We start from the raw sequence: 19,136 nt of genomic DNA, 5'->3' as shown, positions 1-19,136 counted from the left end.
ATTAAACCTGAATTTCCCCTCTCAATTTTGTGTTGTATCATGCTTTGTACTGCTCAGTCCGTGAACCATTCATCGCAACCATGTTGTATGCTTAGCGTCCACTACTCTTGTAACCGAGATTAGCCAAACCAATTTGTGTATGGAGGCGAGGCTTGATGCTGGTTGTATACAAAAAGAGATGCCAAGTCTCAACCCCATTCAGGAACATTTAGGCACTGTTTGGATACGGGAATTTTAGAATCCAGGTTTTTAGTTTGAAAACAATGTAAAAGAGGGTTAGAGACAGAAGAAGAAGATGACCAGCCGTCGATTGTGACTCATTATTTACTTCTCTCCCTTCTTTCCATCAGCAAGAGAATAGCAGATCCTCCCATATTTCTAGGTTTTAGAAATCATAGGATGTAGGAGAGATTCTTAAAACCTGATTTTCTTGCTTAAAATCCAAGAAATGCTGCCAGGACAGCATCCAGCAGATTGATTCATACCCTCTTTTACACTGTTTTCAAACTGAAAACCTGGATTCTAAAATCCGCATATCCAAATGGCCCCTTAAGGTCTGCGAAAGAACTAGAATATCATATCTCCCGCCCCTTAGGATCTATGAATCCGTGGGCATGATATTTTTACTTTGCTAAGGACAAACATGTCACAATGTGAAAAGCATGTTACACATTCCTTTGATGTACCCATTAAATGTCTTGAAATTCTTTAATTAATCAAATGCACCACAATGGCTGGCTACTGGGGCATATACTCATAACATTGACATCTCCAGCTCACTCCCCAGCCAAACGGTGAGGTCAGCGACGTCCAGTTGCAACCCCCCATGCCGACCAATGGGCGGTGCCGCCAGTAATCTTCACTTTTAAGACTAACTGTAGTTGCCTCACAACCGTTACAGTCAGTTAACCACCGCCGTCCGGCCGAGCACCACTTTTTGGAATTACGGGATCTGCCCCACCCCTAAGCAATAAATGGAACACCTCCCTTCGAGAAATAAAAGGATAATTACGTATATATAACTCCCAAACCCCCACCCCCCCCCCCCCCCCCCCCCCCCCCACACACACACACACCACACACACAAAAACCAAACAAAACACCGCCTCCCTCAGAACCAACATTGTTGACCTCTCGCGCCCTTGAGCTCTACTAACTTCAACTTCAAGGAATCCTTTTGAGATACCGGTGCCTTCAGCTACAAAAGCCATTGACCCCTAGCCGCGCGTGTTATAACAAGGACTTTATTGGCAACTGCTGAGGAGCGCAATCAGACCTAATAGGTATACCATTCATCACATAAGCTTTGCATTGCCTTCTAATATTATGATAGTCGTGTGATTTTATCGACCACCAACTTTTGAAGAAGGCCGAAGAAGGTAATAGAAATGCCCAACTTCGCGGGTAAGGACCTTCAGACTAGGAATTGAGTCCCCTAGAGCAGTCGGTGATCTTAGCTCTGACAAAAGGAAGGGTCCCATCCCGCACGGATCCATCCCTGTAAGAAGGGGTTCGAGCAGACCACCTCCCTTTGTAGATATCTCCTTCCTCCACTCCATCTATCAACTGGAATAAAAAAGAGAGAAATCGATGCTATCAACCCTTTAAGCTTTCACTTTGCCCAGGAAGCCAAATGAATATTGTCTTCGCTTTCCACACTAGAGACTGATTATCAACCAGGCGGAACCGGTGTGTAACTCTTTCTAGCTTTATAACTAGGTTCCTTACTCGGAATCTCAAGCACATTACCAAACAGAGTCACATTGGGACTTAGGAGCCGTTATTTCTTACATGGCGACTTTTTAAAAAGAAAAAGAAAAAGAGAAATGTCACCCATTCCACGGGGTCATGGTACGCCTTCTAGAGGTATGTCCCTTATCGCTAAGGCCACATACCTCCTCAATACGGAAAAGAGAGAAATCTCTATTTCATATCCTTAAGTCAGCCAATAAGAAGGAAATGTGCCTATAGACTATAGACTTACCACCGAAACTCTTCAAGGTGCATGTAGTACGCAAGAGATTGTGGATACGTCTGATTATGTTAAATAGCAGGAGTTTGTATAATTGTTCGGACATTTATATTGTGATCACGTTATAGTTTGAATGATTCTGGTATTAATTTTTATCTGCTACTCTATTATTTCTTGTAGACATGACTTGAATATTTTGTAAGAAGCAGAATGTATGTAAAAGATATCAAGTGGACCACTACATCTCTATTGATCATGTTGGTGTGGGGGTCCTAATTTTAATATTTTATGGCCATAATAGTAGTCATTTGACTGAATGAATGTTTACATGATCCACTAGTAATAGCTTGATCACTTAACAAAATGGGTGTAAAATAATTGGACATTGACTTGCCACATTATTGAATGCTAATCGTATAAGATTGGTATTTAGATATGTGTACGCCAAAGTGGGAGAATATTAAAAAAAATTCCTTTTCTTTTGAAGCCAAGCCGTGCTAGGTCCATTAGACGTACCGTTGCCACCTTGCTTGAGGTTATTATTTTTTATACTTAACAACTTGCTAAGTTGAGAGTCATTTAGATGTTAATAGCATGTGCTAGTTTAGGGATGTGAGGAGGTTTGAGGTATGCCACTTCCATTTATAAAACCATACACACTCCGAAAACTCACCATTTTCTTGTCATTTGATTTTTTTATTTTGAATGATTAAGCTCAAGTTTTTAAAGCTTTGTGAATGAGAAGAGGCATACAAAGTCTTTTGCTTTTCCATTTTGAAATAACAATACAGCTTACATATTCTTGGCAAAAAAAATTCACGTGGAGCAAGCATTGTCTTCTATGATCTTAGACAATCCATCTAACACATTCTACTCTCAATAAGCAATGACCAAACATTGCTTCGAACAAATGATCCTAACCCTTCAATCACTTATGTCCCTCATAAATCTCAGTATCACAAAGTCATCGTACATTGCTCATCCGTTGGATGCACTGTCCTTATGTATGAAATTAGAATGGAAATGGATAACAACTATGACTGGAAACTGTCTAGTCAAATGCAATAATAACGCCAGAATAAAACATAGGGAAAATTATTAAAAAATGTGCTGAAATTATGAATCAAGGGCAAAGTTATCAAAATCATGAGAAAGGGGTGTCAGGTATGGTCAAAAGTGTTTTAGGACAAGAATACCCTTCTCTTTCTTTTTCCGTCCACCTTTTAGGAACGGATCCCAATGCACTTCACCAACCCTTTTCACATTTTTATCTTCTTCTTCCCCAAGCCATTGCCATATTTCCAAACGGTAAAACTCCATTGCCATTAGAAAAAAAAATCCATTGGATCTCTTTATTTTGCTTTGGGTAATAAACCCTCAGCATGTCTCTCTTCACTGCCAACCATTTTCACCTTTTTATCTTCTTCTTCCCCAAGCCAGTGCCATATTTCCAAACGGTAAAACTCCATTGCCATTAGAAAAAAAATCCATTGGATCTCTTTATTTTGCTTTGGGTAATAAACCCTCAGCATGTCTCTCTTCACTGCCAGCCATTTTCACCTTTTTATCTTCTTCTTCCCTCGTGCCGGAAAGCACGTCTCTCTTGCCGGAAAGCACATCCCGAATGTGAAGGAGTTTGTAACAAAACCATTGAAATCCTATCGGACGTCCGAAGGGGACGTTCGGACGTCCAATGGTCTCCTTCGAACTCCCGAATGTGTAGGAGTTTTTAATAAAACTACTGGAATTCTATCGAAAGTCCGAAGAACTTCTTCGGACGTCCGAAAGTCAAAGTTTGCATCCCATTAAATAGTGGGTCCTAGGTTTAAATTAGTGGTTCCAATATCAAAATAGTGGTTCCAAGGACAAAATAGGCTCACTTTAGAATGTTAGAGCCACTTTAAAATGTTAGAACCACTATTAATAAGCTATAAACCACTATTACACTCTCGGAACCACTATTTAGTAGTCTGGCGTATAAATAGTGGTTTCAAGTGTTTAAATAGTGATTATGAGTTTAAACCACTATTGATACACTCATGATCACTTTTAGAACCAATGAAATACTATTATGTATGAACCACTATTTAATCTATCGGGTCTAAATAAAGGTTCCAAGTGTATATATGGATGTTCTGAGTGTTTAAATAGTGCATCTGGTTTTTTATAACATTTAGAACCATTAAAATACTATTAGAATGCATGAACCACTATTTACACTCTTGGAACCATAATTTTGTAGTTCGGGGGTCTAAATAATTGTTCCAACTGTATAAATAGATGTTCTTGGTGTTTAAATAGTGCCTCTTATTCATTAGATGGGGTCATGAGTGTATGTACACACTCATAACAACTATGTATACTCTAGGAACCACTATTGATTGGTTTCGAGGAATAAACAGTGGTGTCGTGGTATAAATAGTGGGTCTGGGTTTAAAAACTGATTTTGAGCCCTTTTAATCAGTGGTTATGTTTGTATAGATAGGAGTTCCATTCGGGTTTTGAGAGAGAGAGAGAGAGAGAGGTCAAACCAAACATGTAAGCAAAGAAAGAGAGCACTATGAAGAGGATGAAAATAAACCATATCACTGTAAACAGAAAACATGCAAAGAACATGTAAAACCTAAGCATAGGTTTATTACCCAAAGTAAAATAAAGATAACCAATGGAGTTTTTTCCTAATGGCAATGGCAGTGGGGTTTTACTGTGTGGAAAGGGTTGGCGTGGGTAAGAAGAAGATAAAAGGTGGAGGGAAAAGATAGAGATGGGTAATGGCAATGGCAATGGCAATGGCTTGGGGAACAAGAAGATAAAAAGGTGAAAAGGGTTGGCGAAGTGCATTGGTATCCATTCCTAAAAGGTGTAGGGAAAAGAAAGAGAAGGGTATTCTTATCCTAAAACACCTCTGACTATACCTGACACCACTTTCTCATGATTTTGAGAACTTTGACCTTGATTCATAATTTCAGCAAATGTTCACATTTTTTTAAGGGAAATGATTTCAGTGCTCCATTGTTTTGATAAACATGTGCCGCACTTGTTTGTCCTGTAGTATTTAAAGGTCTTTAAGAGCTTTTTGAAAACTGTAATATTCCTCTGACAGCCCTATAATTACTACACGATAAAATTTGGAATGTCTTTTATCAAAACATTGGAGTGCAGAAATCATTTCCTTTTTTATTAATTTTCCCTAAAACATACTTTCCCGAAATGAAGAAGCACATATTTTGGCTAAGGAAAGAAATGGCGGTGATGTTTTAACAAAGGGAAGTGGTATATTCGCCCCCTTTTTTCCCTATGTCAACTCCCTCTAGTGTCTTTATGAATTATGATATCCTTTTACACCACAATGTAGACACCCTATTTTGACCGGGCCCTAAAAGTCCCAGAGTTGAGTCGAATAAAGGTCCCAAAGTTGAATAAACTCTCGAAAGACTAGACCTAAAATGAGAGGAAAGTTCAAGTTTCCATCAGCTTATTGCGCGCATTTGTGGGTACAAATTCCTCAAAAGGTTGATAATGGTCTCAAAGAATATGCTCGCAAAATTTCAAGAGAATGGGATGGAAAATGACAAAAGACGAGACCGATTAGTGCAATAATCAAAGCATCATTATACAAATACTATCTTGGCAGAAGGGGTGTGTATCATCGAAGAAAGGAGTGCCAATACCAGTTCCTACTTGCAAAAAAGAAAGAATATATTTGCCCCTTTCCTTGCCTAGCAGCCCCCATAGAGTAAAAGAGTAGTCAAAAAATACACCACCAAGGGCTGTCAATGGAAATGTAGAGGGCGAAAATGTCATTTCCTCTTAAAAGAGGATCCGATTAGGGCTTTGAGGGTGGGGGTCTTCATCAATTTTCTTTTGGGGTTAGGGCTGCAGAGAGAGAAGGGGAAATACAGAAGAGGAAAGAAGGGAGAGAACTTGAGCTTCAACTCATCGCTACCACCTCCACCATGGCCATGTCCACCACCTAGCTCCTCAATTGCCGCCACCTCCACCTTCCTCCATTACCACAATCACAGCCATCTCACCCCATCTACAGACTCCATCATGAATACACTTTTTCTCCCTAATCAAACATTACCTAAACCCATTTCATTTTCTACCTCCACCATTCCCACCACCTCTACACTACGTTTGCCTCCACCATTCCCACCACCTCTACACTACTTTTGCCTCCACCATCGTCATCTCCTCCACCCCCACTTGCCATCCATCACCTGCAGAACAACCACCATCTCAACCCAAGATCCCTCTTCCTCTTTGATTTTCTCATTGGTTTTCTAGATTTTAGGGATCTTCATTTTGGACAAGAGAAAATTAGAGATAGAGAGAAGTAGAGAGATCAAGAAGAGGGGAGAAAACCCTTGCAGAGAGGGGATTTGCAGAGGAGGCTCGAGCCTCATCCGCCACCACCAATTTCACCATCAGCCCAACTCCATTTCTTTCCTCAAAACCCCATTGCTTCAGCCCCAAATTCCTAGTCGTAACCTTGTTTTCTCCGGCAAGATCCCATCTGCCCGATCGAAACCCAAGATCTGACCCCTCTACATTATTTTTGGCAACCCCGCGGAATCCGGCAATTTCCGACCAATAGCGCCATTCTCTTTGGCAGCAATCCACTGGCCGCATCTCTGGAATCCACCTCGAATAAAAAGTCATCAATATCTGTCAATAACCAAGGTGATTCCCTTCCTTTTGTTTTATTCTTTGTGGATGTCATGCAATTATACAATTTATGTTAGCATATGATGTTTGGTTTGTTCTTGACGTGGTTAGTTGCATTCCCTTCTTTGCGCAACCATGTTCTGTGAATCGCTTAAACTCAGTTTGTCTAATCCACTTTTCTTTTGGACTATATTGGTTACACAACTGTTGTTACAAAAAGACAGGTTGAGTCGGTGCAATTTTGGGAACAAGGCTATGGAAATATTATTTTCGTCTTTTGGTATCAATGCATTCATGTTTTAGTGTTTACATAGACACTCCTTGTCTTTTCTCTTAATTCTGTTTGCCGAAGTCTCCTAACTTAACAATATGTTAAAATAGTCATTGAGCTAGAGTGTATTTTACAGATATGGTTAATCCTTCCATGTGTGGATAAGATACCCATGACTTGTTTTATTTGAACCATGAAGACAAGTGTTCAGGATGTTTGGATGTTGTAATGACCTTTGATGGCCATTTAAATCTTGCTTTTGTAACAAAAGGCAAGAATGGCTTAGTGTAATTATCAGAGCAGAGTAGAGTTCACGCTATTCCTCTGTACCATTTTCTTTTGATATGGGCACCACTATGTTTTGCTAATCACACCAACTCGGTTTCTTCTCTTCAATGGGTTTGTGAGATTTTATTCAAGGAATTGCCAGGATTCCAACAATTCTTCAAGACAAAATGAAGGGCAAGATGAGTTGTAGAAATACCTAACTATGGTTGTGCTGATGTCATTTTTTTTTCCTGTCTTCACATTTGGATGTTGACACTATCATGCTTGATAATTGTACAACCCCACCTTGACTTTTTCTATTCATTTGGGTTGTGAATGTCTTGGAAATGGTCATAGATTTTTGCTAGGCTTATAAATGCTAAAAGATGAGGTGCTTAAGTGTGAGTGCTAGAACATGTGAGAATTAACATCATCTTCCTGACTTCCTGGTTGTAATGCTTTATGGAATTATAGAAACCCGTTGAAGATTATTTGCATGTTAAATTACAAGACAAGCTAGTAAATATCATCATATCTTGAAGTCGTCTCTACCATATCATGTTGCATTTGTTAAGTACATTGGTTGTTTCCCATGAGCATTTCACTATCAATAAGATGAGCACTTAAATGAACAAATGCATCTCATATGTTGTAATGTTGTTATCAATATGTGGCAGTACAGATGGGCTTGATAACGTTAGATTTGTGCTAAATAAACTAATCATCATTGAGTAAGAAGATTTCTTGGGAATTTTTGGGAATCATGTTAGCCTCTGAAAATATCTTGTCTCTTTTTTGAAAGCTAAATTGTAAGACTAAGTGATAATGGTGCTACTAGAACTCCACCATCCTTCCTTTCGTTTCACTTTCTTTAGGTTGTATGTTAACACCTAGATTAAATCTTCTTAGAGTTACTTCATTTTTGCAAGCTTGTCATTGGAATTTAGGATTATCACCAAAGCTTGATCTCCTCATCGATTTTCTTAGACTTTCAGTAAACGGGCTATGACGGAATGCTTCTTGAGCCAACCCTTCCCTCCCTGTATTAGAATTTTCACAGGTTTAGGGATCTCTTCCTCTTTAGGGAGAATTAGGAGTCTGTCCTACCGTCATAAAGAGTTAGGAGTATGTCCTACCGTCATATAGTAATAGGAGTCTGTCATACCCTCATAGAGTTAGGAGTCCGTCCTGCTTTCATAGAGTTTAGGATTCTATCCTACCTTTATAGAGTTTAGGATTCTGTCCAACCCCCATAGAGTTCAGAAGTCTATCCTACCCTTATAGAATTTAGGAGTTTGTCTTACTTTTAAAAAGTCTAGGAGTCTGTCCCCCCTTATAGAGTTTAGGAGTCTATCCTACCCTTAAAAGAGTTAGGAATATGTCATTTCTTCATATAGTCATAGGATTCCGTCCTGCCCTTCATAAGATCTAGGATTATGTCCTTCTTTCATAAAGTAGTTAGGAAAATCTGTTCTGAACTACGAATGGCTTGATCCCTAGCTGAGGGGTACGTAGGCAGCTCAGGTTTGCAACTGGCATCCTGAGTCCAATCATAACTTCAAAAACTTCCACAACTTAAAAAACTTCCATAACTTCAAAACCTTCTTCACAATTTATAAATACAAAAATTCTTCAAAATAACCTTGCAAACCATTTAAAAAAAATCTTGCCATAGAGTTAGGAGTCTATCCTAGACGTTTGGTGTGCCTTAGAGTTAGGAGTCTGTTCTGGATGTGTTGATATGCCATGTCTGGTCGTGTGAGTGTCCCTAGAGTTAGGAGGCCTCGAGTCGTGGTCGGTCAGACACTTAGTCGAGCCGATAGCTAGACTAGAATACACTTAGATAGCCCATTGTTTTCCTTAGGACACGCAGCCTAGTCACACATAGGGTGTAGGGCCCACCTGCATTAGTTAGGACATAAAGGGGGTCCTAAAAATTACCATTCACTTGAACTTAAGTAATAGTGCAAGAAGCTTTAAAAACTAGTTGAGTATAGTTGATCGAGTCTAGGATAGCGGTCCTAGATGGTTAGGCATTGTAGTTTAGAATAGGCCGCCAAACTACGTCATCTCTTATTCTTCCCGAGGCCGGGATACGTAGAGCAGCCGGGATGGCCATCCTAGTCCGAGTCAAATTTCATTAGAGTCTATGGTTTGTCATGTTGTGTGTGGTGTTGAGTCGGATTGTATGTTTTGTGTGTTTTCTTACTTTCATGTACAAACCTTATACCTTTAGCTGTAGCATGCATGTGTTTGTCCACCAGAACTTAGACACCAATTAGGCATGCCAGTCATAATCTAGCTATGCTTAGGTGACACTTCTTTCATTTATTTTGTGCGTGCTTGTTATTCCTATCCCCTTGACATGCATGCCTAGGTAGACGTTATCTCAGGGATATTCGTTCCCATTTCACATGATTTTCGCCCAAAACTCTTCAAGGTTAGTAATAAATGGCATAAGAGACCAGGTGCTTGCACTTGGGCGAATTAAGGCTACTTAACCCCTTCCCTATTCGTCATCAGGCACGGACCTTTTGTATCTCTGGTTATCCGTTGCGACAGAGTATAGTATGGGATCTAGGGCCTACTTCCTTGGATGGCGACTCTTTCTTGTTTCAGGTACGTCTTGGTTCTGGGCTAGTCCCCGAATTAAGAGGTATCTCACTTTATATCGCAACTCATGCTGTAAGGGGCAATCTTTCGAGAGTTCCTTGGTGGAGCTCTCCTTCACGTGGATGTATAGACTTTTGGGGGGCTCGTCCCATGCCTCTCTCGGATCGGGGTCCACACACAAGTGGGTGGCCCATAGAAGAAAAAGAGATGAATATCTCATTTCCAACAAATCTAATTATATATAAGTAAATCTGAATGTCTCACAACGTGGTTGTGTCACATGTCCCATTCTTTATAACTCAATTCTTCTACAGAACAACAACCGTCAAGTACCCAGAGTAAATAGGAAAAAAAACGGATGAAAAAAAGTAGGCATTTTCTCGTTCCTATATTTTAGGCCAAAATCACCCCATTCTTTCTCATGATAGGATTGACGCGTAATCTCCCATTGTTAATCACGTCCTACTTAGTAGGAGCAATAGTAGAAATTTCCAATAGGGAAACGCCAATAAATATTGGAATATGAAATATCCTTTTGTTTTGTAGTTCTCCACCAGAAGTTTGACTCTTCTCTCCATGTCACCGTGAACCCCATCTAGATCTTTTGAGATGCGATACATATATAAGAGGAAGAAGATCGTGGCTGATTGTGATATTATATAACCGCAAGTGCACGGATCGCGTGTAGAAACGGGTCGAACTCAGGGAAGAGAATTGTGATTTCTACCCTTAAACTATTCGAAAAATAAACTTATGATATATTATTGCCTGGAATGTACTCAAGATTTTCGTGGACTACAACCTCGGATCCAATAATATATTTAAGTTTATAAACTAAATAGTTATGGATTGAACACAATGAAGAAACGATCACAAATTTAACCCTTATATTTAGGCAAAGTAACCAATAAAGGATTTCTATTAATTATCTAACTTAATTAGAAAATCAAAATCTAAAGCCTAAATTGATTGAAAAATTGGTTGGTGTAAGCCCAAGGGTTCCCATGGGTTAATCATTCACCTTACATCTTGTTTTGATGCTAGCAAAACAAATTGATTAGCATTTATGGACTGATGTGTTGCTTTGAGGTGTTGTGTTATATACAGGATTTTCATGTCATAATCGCTATTACACAACTCTTCTCAAAACATGGCTTGTGGATCAATGATCAAAGGAACCAAGAGCTTGGGCCTACATTAGAGACATCCTCATTTGAAGATGTTCAAGTCAAGAAGCTCAATATGAAGATCCCACAAGTTTCCTAAGCAAGTGTCAAGAAGGAGCCATGGTGACACCTCTTGTACCTCAACATGCATTGAAGATTGGAAGACAAGTCATAAGAGCCAAACAAGGTCAAGAAGTTCACTCACAAGCCGAAGAAGTCCAAGAAAGTGCAAATGAGCCAACACATTCTAAGAAGACTCAAGGTTCTTATTTTTAGAATGTATTTGAAGTCCTCTTGATTTTATGTTTAAATGCACTTTCAAAAGGTTTTCAAATGGTTTTTATACTTAACATTTTACTTCTTTGAAAACCATCAACACACCCAAAAATGTGTTTGAAAACCTTGGACTTAAGCCCAAAGACCATGGCCCAAAGCCCCTGATCTTTTAAAGTAAAAATGGAATTTTATATAGGGCCGGTCGACCGGGCTAGGCCGGGCGATCGCGGGATGGTACCTGGAATTCCAGGACATCTCGAAATTTATCGGGCCGGTCGACCGTGCTGATCCAGTTGACCGTGGAGATGTTCTTGGAAAGTCAGGAACAATCCGTCATGGGTTTGGGCGGACGACCGCAATGGGTCGGTCGACCGCAAATAGGTTTTTGAGCCTAATTTTCGAGCAGACAAGTTGCCCTCGCCAGACGACCGCCATGGGGCAGGTCGACCACGACGGTAAGAAATTTGAAAATATAAAAGGGCTCCCGATAGGGGCGGGCGACCGCAGTGGCTCGGGCGACCGCGGTGGCTCGGTCGACCGCGACGGTCAGGCAAACTAGCTGTTGGGGCGTTTTCTGCTTGACTTTTTCATGCCAGTTATTTGCAGTTTTACCCCAAACGGTCATATTTTCAATACACTATATATACATGATTAAAACCTATCTCTACAAGCTTTTGAACATTTGAGAAAGATCAAATCCCATTTCTTTGAGCTTAAACTTTTCATATCAAAAGTAAAAACCTCTTTGAGCTTGTATTTCTACATCTTGTTAAGAGGTACTCCATAAGGCTTTCCATTTGTATTTTCTTAGAGCGATTGTGAGCTTTCAAAGTTGTAATCCGCCTATCAAGAGGCATGAGAGTTTTTATTTTCTTTGTTCTTCATTGATTGTCTTCTCTTCGGCCCGTTAAGAATCTTGAAGACGAGGGTCTTCTCTTCGGCCCGTTAAGAAAGGTGAAGACGGCATATGAGGGTGTGTCCCTTCGCCGAAGGCTTCATGCAGATGGGCTTCGCTTTCGCCCTTGAGAATGGAAAAGCTTGGTCATGTAATGGCTTATTGATCCGGCCTTGAAGAATGATCGAGATAGTGGAACTCACGCGCGGACGTGAAGAGTGGAGTAAGTCTTGTGATAGACCGAACCACTATAAATCTTGTGTTCATTGTCTCTCTCTCTCTCTCTTCCTTTCCTTCTCTTGCACATATGGTGATTGGTAATCTCTTACCCTAACTTGTTTACTGTTTTAATGGAACAAGGGTTAGTAAATGCACTTGAATTAAATGTATAAATCCTAATTGCAATTATATATCTATTTGAACAAGGGTTAGTAAATGTGCATGATTAGAATGTCTAAACCCTAGCTATGATCAATATGCTTATTTGAACAAGGGTTAGACTAATTAGTGCTTAATTAAATAGATTAAGTTTTAATCTTCCTCTAATTAAGCCTAAAATTTCTAATTGACCAATTCATCTCCCATCTTGGGTTGTCACACTTGTATTTCAGTTGGAGACTGCTCTAAAGTAAATTAAAATTCTATTGGAAAAGTAATTAAAAATCTAATTTAAACCTTAATTTGATTAAAAGATTACTTAGGGTTAGAATCCACTATGGGATGAGATTGGATAATTAATTGAACCAATTTTTATATTAAATAGTATATTTGATAAATGCGGTCAATGGGGAATAAGATTAATGGATGTTTGCCCACGAGTGTTTGATCAAACATACTACCCAATTTTATAGATTATATAAGAAATTATATTTGTTTGTCGGCAATTACTCATACGAAAGGGGAAAGCCAATGGCATGAATAATTGGGAATCCACAAATATAAACCCCTATATATGATGTTATTTCATACCATTGATTCTAATCAACAATCTTTCTCCTTCCCCCATGGCTTCATCTAAACCTAAGTAAGTAGGGTTTAGTTACTCATGGAGAAAGGGAAAGAAACAAACATAAAGAAAAATAATGCCATTGAAGAACTTAGAAAAGAAAATAAACAAAGAGAACTCTTCTTTAATTAATATTGAAAGCAAAAATACATAGAATTGAAATTGAAACAAAGAACAAAAATTCAAGAAAACTTAGTCTTTTTCTCCTTGCAATGGCCAATGCTCCCTCCTTCAATGCCTTGATGTCACCCTTGATTGAGCCTTGAATTATGGTTGATTGGTCCTTGGTTGGAAGAGAGAAAAGAATGAGAGAATTGAGAGTGGAGAGCAAGACAGAGCGTAAGAGTGTAGAGAAATTGTAAAAGAGAGCCTTCACTTCAATATATAGAGGAAATCCCCTTCTATTTTCAACTCTCAAAGAAGTATACAAAAATAACTTGGCATTTATGTCCTTTTAGCAACTTCCACCTTTTTTTTGTAATTTGATCAACTTTCACTTTGTCTTGGTAATTTGAGCAATTGTAAGCAAATTTCAACAACTTTTCCTCTTTTCTTTGTAATTCAGGTTAACTTTTTCTCCTTTCTGGACGTCAATTGCAAGTGCCAAAATCGGTGGACTTGAATAGCAAGATGCCAAAAATCCAACCTTCGTTCACATGTGGAGTTTTATAGACAGCAAGTATCTTAAAATTAGAATAACCTTTAATTGCCTTTTATATGTTGGGAAAGTAATATATAGCAATTTTTTATTCACTTGCCATCTTACCCAAGGGTGAGCATTCGGTTTAAACCGAACCGAATTGAGCAAACCGAAATTTTTTCTGTTACTTAAATTTCTAAACCGAAACTGAACCACTTTGGTGATGAACCGAACTGAACCAATTTGGTGATTTCGGTTGTTCAGTTTTTTCGGTTCAAACCGAAGGAAGAAGAAGAAGAATAGCCCATGAATAAGCGGATAAACTCTTCAGGTTGAGTAGCTTCTTTGGTGAGATTGCTATGTACCGACCTCCGGCGGGTTTTTTCCCGGCCGGTGCCAGAGAATAAGGAAAAATCGACAAGTTTGAAACTGCGACGGTTATCACAATTTCTATGCCGGATTTCTTCAGAGCTCCGGCATCAGTAAGGACAACATTATGTTTCGTCATCCAATAAAAACCAAAAACCCAGATTGATTTTACTGAGCTCCGGCATCAGTAAGGACAACATTATATAAGAGAAAAAATAATACATTTCTTTGCTCTGTTTGTTGAAGTTTCAAATGAAAAGAAAAAACCCTGCACTTTCTAAGAAAAAACAGTTGGAAAATGGAGAAGAGAAGAAAGCTCTGGGCTTCTTCTCCTTCTTCTTGGATTAAGAAAACTAGGGTTATTATGATATATTCTCAATTCACCTATTTTTTACCCAGTACACCCCCTGACAGCCACCATTACTAATGACTACTCTTTTGTTCTTTTTTATACTAGTGGACCTAGTGGTGGCACTTTGAATATTATATTCCTTATTCACCCCTGACAGTCACCGCTTTGAATATCATATTCATGCCACCATTATTAACGACTATTCTTTCAGCCTTTTTTATTCCAGTGGACAATCCTCCCCATTCGGTTTTTCGGCTCTAACCGAATTATTTTATAAAAAACCAGCACCGAAACCGAACATCGAGATTTAATAGAAATAGAAACTGAAACCCAACCGAAATACCATTTAACCGAACTGAAATAACAGACTCAATTCGGTTTGGTCGGTTATTTCGGTTTTAACCGATTAATGCACACCCTTAATCTTACCTTCTTCTCTTGGCAGGTGCACGTGTAGCCGACCATTAGAAGCTGGATCCATATAGATGATTTGCTACATGTGTGGTTCGCACATGCATCCTCAAAATTACGTCAATATTGGATTTGTCACGTATGGCAACATACAAACTGATATTAGCACCACCATGTTAGTGATAAATCCCTGTAAATCCACCACCATGGTCTAATAACATGAAATAATTTAAATGCTAGAAAATTAATGAGCCCCACTTTTTAAAATATGGGAGAGAGAGGGTTGACGTATGGCCTTCATCATAGGATGATCTAAGAAGTTCAATTAACTGGCCATGGCGCAAATTGGTTGTACCTCCACCCTCTTTTCGTAGGTTGATCTGACCGTCCAAATAATGGGTGACAACATAAATGGGCTACACCCATCAAATCATTTTTCAAAGATAATCCAGATCATCCAATTTATGGTCCAAAATGTAAAGTATTTGTGTCCACACATCATTTCTATGGAATGATCTGAACCACTCAATTTGGATGATCTAAATTGTTCATTTAGTGGATCATTGGGTTGCGCCTTCTAAATCATTTCTAATGCACAATCTGAGCCATCCAAATTGTAGATCTCGATGTAATTTGATCGTAGCCCCAACTATTTCTATGGGCTGATCTAAACCACTCAGTTCATGTGCCACAATGCAAATTAGTTGTGCCCATTAAACCAATTCCATATGAGGATCGTGGCCATTGGTTGCATCCCACACTTGGATTCGGCTAAGACTTTTCCTTTAAATTTTCTTTGAAATTTCCTTTCAATAGCTCCATTTTCCTTGGAAATTTAGGACTAACCCTGAAACACAAAAACAAACAAACTACCATAGTAGTACCGCTCTAAACATAAAATATGCATGTTTTTCCTACCTACAATTCACACATAAATGTGCTCATCAGTGGTTGTTGATGGTAGGGTCTTCATCAACGTTCTGAAGACTAAAAAGGAAAAGATTGTCGCTGTTGATGGTGGGTTTTTTTTTAGACTATTATCGTTTGTACTTTCTTTTTACTAGATGCTTTGTTAAAATAAGGTTTGCAGTATGTACACAGTTTTTTGAAAGTAAACTCCATCATAAGTATTTTTTGAATGTGTCTGCACCATACACTATTGGGTAGAAAAACATGTCATTCTTCTTCTTTTTTTGGTATAGGTAAGCAGGGATCAAACCTCGCGGCATTATCTTTTGTAAAAGGTTCATTGCCCCCTTTTATCCTCCTTGGATGAAATCTTCCTTGTGTTCTATTCATTGTGATTGAAATTAAAATTACCAATTCATTTCTTTATTAAGTTGGTAAACTTCCTTATATTCTATTTATTGTGATTGAAATTAATATTGTCAAAGCATTTGTTTTTTATTATTCATTTAAAAAAAATCAATTTTAATCTATCCTTTTATAATATTTACTCTTTTGGTCACCCGTGCATCGCACGGGCTGTTAACTGGTTATAATTATTTCCGGAGAGAACGGTTTCTACACACAAGTGTAGATAAGTTATCTACACACTAGCTTAAAATACCGTTGAGGGCATATTGTTTGGGTGATCCAAACCATTCAATTGATTGGCCCTCACATAGATAGGGTGTCCACAAAAAATCAGCTCCATAGGATCATCCCGACCCTACGATTTGTAGAGGTAAAATGGACGTGTATGAACCTTCACAAATTTGTCCATTTTTTGCCTCCACGGTTCGAAGGGTTAGGATGATCCTATGGAGCTGATTTTTTGTGGACACCCTATCTGTGTGAGGGCCAAGCAAATGAATGGTTTGGATCACCCAAACAATGTGGGCCTCCACTATATTTTAAGCTAGTGTGTAGATAACTTGTCTACACTTGTGTGTAGAAACCGTTTTCTCTTATTTCCGTATACGTTAATCATTTTTCTTCTTTGTATATTGATTTGTTGGGACATCTCATCATTTCTTTCTATTTGTCTATACCAATGGAAAAGGGAGGTGATATTTTCACCCCTCTGCAGTACGCATTCACCCCCTTATAACGTGAAAAAATCTCACTAGTATTTTGTACCCGTTTTATCTTGTTATAATGAAACAAAGTCACGTGTCGAAATCGTATCCAAACACCAAACCAACTAGTCAGTCAAAATAGACAATAACCAATTGCTTTCTTCCTACTTTTTTGGGATTGGCTGCCCAAATCAATCCATCCAAAAAATACAAATAATAATGCTAAAGACACCATTGGCCATCTGTCTCTTTGCTGACAGTATTTTTTGGGCCTCATGTATGCAACTTTTTTTTTTTTTTGATGAGGCCCCACCCCACTTTGTAGAGTGGGACTAATTCCATCCGGATGCGCGCAATCACCAGTAAACCATGCGCATCGTGGAAGCCCAAGGGTATTCGGGGTATTCGAACTCTCGTCTCTGGGCAGCATGCCCAAGATTCTAAGCCAAAGAGCCACCTTGACATGATTCAAACCTTTACATTATCGGATGTGTTGATTCAACCGAAGAACACATGTTCGGCCCATTGTCATTAATCCCAACTTAACACATAAACCTCGTTTTACAGTTCTGAAAAGAAATGCTAAACTGTTGATTTTTATAGTTATTTATCTTGCGGATGAGATATCCATTCTACATGGGGACCAAGATAGTTTACAGGAATGATATTAATTACATATATAATGCCCCCTTGAGCGACCCAAAAAAAAACTATTAAGTTAATGTGGAACTGCTAACACAAATAACTTAGCCAACAAAGTGAGAAAAGAAAGCCTGCCTCTATCATTCACTGCACGAGATTTGGTCAAGAAAGGGCAATATATTAGAAATACATGAACCAAAAAGAGCTCACTCGCCGTGAGAAATCCATAATCCAAACGTCACTCTCTATCTCACTACATGAGATTTGGTCAACTAAAGGCCACGATAGATAGAAAGAAGATCTATGAAGAAGGTCCCACTTGACATTTCAAGCATTCAAAGCAAAACTCTCTCTCTCTCGACTCTCGAGATGTCTATAGGCAGTACATACTCTGGACAGATGGAAAAATGGATTGTGAAATTTTGAAATCCGGCCAAAAGGTTTCTCCTTCATCCCTACTTAGAGTAGATTTTGTGGGTTTCTCCAATTTCCTTTTAAGAAGCTTTCCTTTAGATCTAGACTTCCGGGCCTTGATTTTTAATCCAAGGGGGCTCAAGCCAGAAGCTCTAGGTTTAAGAGATTCCAAAATATTCCTTGATTTTGGAATATGACCAATCGAGATCCTCTTCCTGGTAGGAGGATCCATCCGTCTAGATTTTTCTTTTAGGGGTAGAAAGGTCATTTATCTTGGAACCGGACCCAGCAGGCAACGGGCAAGCTTGACCAAACCTCTTGTTCACAGATCCCAACGTGCCTCCCGCAGATCCATTCTTGGGCATTGCGCCTTTAGAATTTGATTGGTCTGAATTAAAATAAGAATTCAGAGAAGTGGGCCCAGGGGTTTAAGACATTACCCATCTGTATTATTAAAGACTAAGAAAATGAGTTTTGTGTGGCTTGGTGAAACGCTAAATAAATCCTAATAAAGTTGCTGGTTGGATCAATGGGCCTGCACATCCACAAGATGTGAACTGATTGTTGCAAAAGAATCTAAGCTTGCCTTTGGCAACTTTTTGCCAAACAGATTCCTGGGCGGAGAATGTGAAGGGCAAACGAATCTGAAGAATCGTGATCTGTAACCCCCGCCCCACAACACCCAATTCCCAAAAACTCATGTGTAAATGCTCTGGGGAATGGGATTTTTCGAAGCTACGCGGAGTCGCTCAGAGAGATTCGCGGAGAACGAGAATTTGATGCAAAGCATATTGAGTGCTAATACTTAGCCAGTTTTCTTTTAACCAGCTATTTTTCAGCCGTATATGGTTTTTGGGCAGTTCCTCCCACGCTGTTCAGCTGTATGTAAGAACGAAAGATTGAAAGCCTAACAAAATAAAGACTGAAAATCAAGACAGAAGGCAAACAGGTGAGAAATGCCAAAGGCCCGCTTTGCAATAACTCAACCATGCCTGCTGCGAAATGGGGTCCAGCTCACAAGGAACATGGGCCTTTGATCAAAACAACTCAAATGGGGCATGATCATCAATCAGTCCATCCCAATCGTCTATCAACTGCCTCCGAGTGAAGCGAGGCTCATGGATGGTTTGCTCATCAATAATTGAACAGA

General features: G+C 39.1%; 1 long non-coding RNA gene across 1 annotated transcript; it reads left to right on the top strand.

The window, feature by feature from the left end:
* Window positions 1-5,771: 5,771 nt before the first annotated feature.
* On the top strand, window positions 5,772-13,890 carry LOC143862526 (uncharacterized). The gene is made up of 2 exons (XR_013240341.1): window positions 5,772-6,658; window positions 13,703-13,890. It is a non-coding gene; the product is annotated as an uncharacterized LOC143862526 (long non-coding RNA).
* The last annotated feature ends 5,246 nt before the right edge of the window (window positions 13,891-19,136 follow it).

The sequence above is a fragment of the Tasmannia lanceolata genome, unplaced genomic scaffold (genome assembly GCF_043159265.1).
Source record: "Tasmannia lanceolata isolate RefF3 unplaced genomic scaffold, GAP_Taslan_0.1 ptg000037l, whole genome shotgun sequence".
In the NCBI taxonomy this organism is placed as follows: domain Eukaryota; kingdom Viridiplantae; phylum Streptophyta; class Magnoliopsida; order Canellales; family Winteraceae; genus Tasmannia; species Tasmannia lanceolata.
The sequence above is the reverse complement of the archived record's forward strand: the minus strand, read 5'-3'. Positions and strand labels throughout refer to the sequence as shown.